The sequence below is a fragment of the Mus caroli genome, chromosome 18 (assembly GCF_900094665.2).
Source record: "Mus caroli chromosome 18, CAROLI_EIJ_v1.1, whole genome shotgun sequence".
NCBI lineage: Eukaryota > Metazoa > Chordata > Mammalia > Rodentia > Muridae > Mus > Mus caroli.
Window position 1 is genome coordinate 86,343,839 of NC_034587.1, and position 5,379 is coordinate 86,349,217.

The window sequence follows — 5,379 nt, forward strand, 5'->3', positions numbered from 1 at the left end:
TCCTTGTGTGACTTCCCAAGTGTTGCTAAACTTAAGTAACTCAACACGGCACCAAAGCTAGCAGGTGACCAGAAAAACACGAACTCTGTCTTTGTGCTATAGTTTAAGAATAAAGCGCCAGAATTTACAATAACTGTGGTTCAATAAGAAACATAAAGAGAGAAGGATTGGATGAATATGAAGCACATCTTGGTTTTTTTAGGATGTCAAAATTACAACTTTTTTTTTTAAACACCCATGACAATTTTGTGTGGTCACTGGGAGCTGACAGGATGTGGGGTTCTTATTGTAATATTTAGAGAAAGAAGGAGAGGACTATTTTATTTGTAGAAGTTTGAAAATGCTTTTAAAAAACCCTTTAAAAAGAGGCATGGAAACGTGATTTTGATGGAATATAGTGTAAAAGTGCTTCTCTAGTAAAGCATTGAAGATGTTTCATGGTGGAATTTATCCTACTTAAAATATTAACCACCACCAAATCTAGAGGCCCTGTTCTTAGTAGTTTGCATTGACCAAAATCCTTATATACTAGAAACAAAGAACATTTGAATAAGACACATGACATAGGTTACAAAAAACCAAGCCAAAACAACAACATCATCAACAACAAAAACCTCTATAATCTCAATTGTATTGAGCTGGTAGTCCTTCTTCATAGATGAGTAAAGTGAAATTTTGGAAATTAAAAACCACCAAAAATGGTCTCAAATGAGTATTTACCACTCTTGTAAGACATTGTATAATAATTGATCATTGAAACTAGATCAAGTGACTATACTGTGCTTACATTTTTGTGATGATTTATTGCTAAAAGCTTTCTCTAAAACTAAGTTTGAAGTCTAGAATTACCTATTTTTTTGTTAGTGACAAAAATGATGACATGTTAGAATTACATGCTTTAGCATCAAAGGTTCTAACATGCAGATTATGCCTGCACCTTTTAGGAATGGCTACAGAGACACAAGCAAAATGTGGAAATGACAGAATCTATTCTTTATTTAGAATTAAAGTTGAATTTGAACAAAGCCAAGCTCTTCCAAATCAAGATTTTTGCAAACAAAATCACACTAAGTTTAAAAAGTCAGAGAAAGCAGTTAGCTGTGGTTGCTATGGTAGCTTATGTAAACCTGTCCTCTGGGAAGAACAGAGAGAATAGTCACCTGCCTCAAGAGATGCTGTTTTTAGGGCTCATTAAGAGACAGATGTGACAGGAGAGAACTACCTTTGAAGAGCCAATTGGCTGTAAGAAAGCATTCACTTTATTATCTTTGCAGCATAGAGATTAGTACGAATGGCAGGATACATGTCTGTCTGTCTGTCTATCTATCTATCTGTCTGTCTCTAATCTAAACTGTATTTTCTAGTCAGCATGATACAGAATGTTTTGAATGCCACAGTAAGAGAATACCAAGGGAATATTGCTAAATCATCACTTTGCCTCGGGATATATGCCATATAAGTTTATTTTATATGCCATATATATTTAAACCACAAATAGAAATCAAAAAATGCCACAGGGTTGAATCTATTTCAGATTTAAGCAGTGCTTTCTAATTCAGCATTTAGAAAAATGAGTACCTTATTCATCCCTCTCATAGTTTGATAATTGTCAAAGGCTTTCAAAATATTATCAGACTAAAGATTACAGCCATTTAGCTACAGTTTTTGAAAGAACACTTGATAATTTCAGCCATAATTTGCCAAACATTTTTCATTGTATTTTTTGGCAATTTAGCAGAAATAGAGGTATGTATGTATGAATATATCTTTTATCTTTTTCTTAAACCTACTGATATTTTCTAAAAATTCAGATTGAGTTTTTATAGTCTTTTTAATTTCTCAAACATTTTGATTTTAGAACACAAAAACTCTATGATGTCATTTGATTGACTACTTCTTATGTGTCTTGGAATAAGTAATTTTTATTTATTTCATATTTAGAAAATACTTTTTTATTTAGGGCATTTCTTATTTATTATATTATAGAGAAGTATATATATATCTATATCTATCTATATCTATATCTAATCTACATATATGTAATTTTAAAAGGACATTTCTCTCAAGATTCAATTTTATGTCTAACACTCTTTTCTAAAACAGTCAAAACATTCTTCTTTTCTTACATCCATCTCACCGTTAGTTTTGATGTCCTTCTAATATTTGTTTCTTTGTACATGATCTGTCTTACTAACAGCTTTATAATGTCTGGGTCTTTGATGTATCTAAATTTCACCCTAGCATTTCCAGGCATGGAGTTTTCTTTGTCCATCTTGTTTGATAGAAAGGGAACTCTGGCAAGGAAAACCAAGTGCATATCCACTGTGATATTCCTGAGCTAGTCATAGGTCTTACCAAGTAGTTTGAACTAAATAGTGATTCATTTTTATGTGATCTCTTAGGATCTTTAGAAAATTGTTTCCCGGGCTGGAGAGATGGCTCAGAGATTGAGAGCACTGACTGCTCTTCCAGAGGTCCTGAGTTCAATTCCCAGCAACCACATGGTGGCTCACAACCATCTGTAATGGGATCCAATGCCTGCTTCTGGTGTGTCTGAAGACAGCTACAGTGTATGCATATATATAAAATAAATAACATCTTTAAAAAAAAAAAGAAAATTGTTTACCAAACAAATATAGTGAGTAAATTCAAAATGCTGCTTTAGGACACAGACTAATCAAAAATACAAAATTGTTTAGTGTGTGACATTTTATAGAATGACTTGAATGTAATATCATGCAACATTTGAATCACAATAACATCTGCAATGAGTAATCTTTTAGAAAACACACAAATTTTTATTTGTTTCTCAAAAGGAGTGATGATATTCTTATATACTGAGCTCCTAAATAGCTCTTGAAATAAAAAAAAAATTCTCTAACTGGACGGTGCTTTATTGTTAACTGAACTAATATAAAACTTCTATGTACTTTTGCTTTACTTCTTAGAATAGAGTATTATGTAGTTTAGGTTGGCCTTGAATTTGCTTTGTAGACACAGATGACTCTGGCAACTAATTCCTCTACCTCCACTTCTTGATAATACCATTATGCTTGATATTATGTGGTGCTACATATCAAACACAAGGCTTTGTTCAAGGTAGGTGTGATAGTTTGTATATGCTCGGCCCAGGGAGTGGCACTATTAGAAGGTGTGGTCTTGTTGGACTAGGTGTGTCACTGTGGGTGTGGGCTTTTTTTAAAGACCCTCATCCTAGATGCCTGGAAGCCAGTATTCTGCTAGCAGCATTCAGATGAAGATGTAGAACTCTCAGCATTTCCTGTTCCAGAACTTCACTCTCATTCCTCCCCTGTAGCCAATATTCTACAGCTCAGGTCCTACTAGCAAGATAGTCATGCCTGCAGATGCCCCGAGCCTGCTGGTACAACAGTCCTCTGAGGAGGTTGGGGTGAGGATGATTATAGGAAAGACAGAAAGAAGACTCAGGGAACAAAGTTAGAATTGGGAGGACTGCAGGACAATGTCATGCCAGCGTCCAGTTTACTTCTCTTAGCCTTTTTATACTTTATAGTGCTGTGGGAAACAAAGTCACAAGCTATCAGAGACAATGGCTGACATATACATAGGATATCTGTTTCCATCTGGATACCTCCCTGTTTTTTCTACCAAGGTTAATAGAATATTCAGCCCCTCTCCTTGAGCCTCAAGTATATCATCTCTTATTGTTTCCTGTATCAACAGACCAGGAAATCTGCCAGCAGTCCCTGACCTGCCTTGACTGCCTGCCAGGCAGATTTTCACAGAGGCAGGCAAAATGGCTCCTGACAGGCAGACACTTGCCTCTAAGGACTCAGACCACAAACTTGACCTTCTCTTCTCTTCTCTTCTCTTCTCTTCTCTTCTCTTCTCTTCTCTTCTCTTCTCTTCTCTCCCTCCCTCCCTCCCTCCTTTCCTTCCTTTAAAAAAAAGATTTATTTTATGTATATGGGTACACTGTAGTTGTCTTCAGACACACCAGAAGAGGGCATCAGATCCCATTACAGATGGTTGTGGACCACCATGTGGTTGCTGGGAATTGAACTCAGGACCTCTGGAAGAGTAGTCAGTGCTCTTAATCTCTGAGCCATCGCTCCAACCTGAGTCTCCTTTCTTGACTGAACCCTGCCTTACCCTCTTCCTTCTTCACTGTAATACACACACCTGTTCCCATTGCAATGGGATGTGTATGGATCAGTTGTCTGTGAATTTGATTCTAAATTCTAGAGTCTGAATTTTTAGCCTGCTGTGCCTTTTACATGATGCAGGCTCTCACAGCCTGTACAGATGGACCATGACATTGGCTTTCTGCAGCTAGCTCACACTAAGCTATGTGTGCCCTCTCTCTTCCTTCACAGACTCAGATTTTATTACAACTTGACCTCATTCAATGGCCAGAAATAAGCACATCAGTTTCCAGGTATATTGTATATGAAGATAAAAAAAAGTTATAAAGTGAGAGAGCCTCGACTTGGAACTTCCCACTGGGCCCCCCTCCCTGTCCAGCCAATTAATATAAAGGTCACCAGGACCACCATTCATTACATACCTAGTTGCTGTTGCTATATTCTGCCCTCAAAAAATTGTATAAAAAGCTTATGAAGAAAAGAGAAGGGGTCGCCTCTCCTCGGGGTGAAGGATGACTCCAGCACACTGGAACAATAAACCTCTTGTTTTTGCATCAAACTCCCGTTCTTGAGTCCCATTTAGGGTTCTCCTGGTAGCTAAGGCTCACTTTGAGTCTTACAAAAGGCCTATTTAAATTAACAAGAGCTAATTTAAGACATATGTCTACTTATATCCTTGCTAACTGCTCAACACAATGCTGCTAGAAAATAAGTAGTAACATAAGCTTGATGAATAAGGTATATTTAATATTTAAGATCTATAAACTCCTAAGGTCTAATGAGGTTCACAATAATGTGTATATAGCTTCTTTGTCTTTTAAGCCTTAGCTATTTGGATAATCTAAACGTACAAAAAACTGCAATATTCTATAATGGTGTGTCTGGTTCCCCAAGAAAGTCTTTTTCCCAAGATCAGACATTTAGACAAACTTTCCATTAGGAACTTGAAGAAAGTTCCTGCTTGCTAAAATGGGAGTCATTTTCCTTATCTCTAGCAAGAGAAACTGGCCATTTCATTAACATAGGAATGTGGTGCCTATTAACCTGTCAGGGTTAGTGCTGGCAGCTAGGATCTCTCAGTCCCTGCTCACAGGCCCAACTCCAGTGTATAAGCCCTCTTTCTCCCAGACAGCCTTGATAATTTGGAATGAAAATTTCCCATGGGATGGCTGTCTTCCTTCCTTCCTTCCTTCCTTCCTTCCTTCCTTCCTTCCTTCCTCTCTCTCTCTCTCTCTCTCTCTCTCTCTCTCTCTCT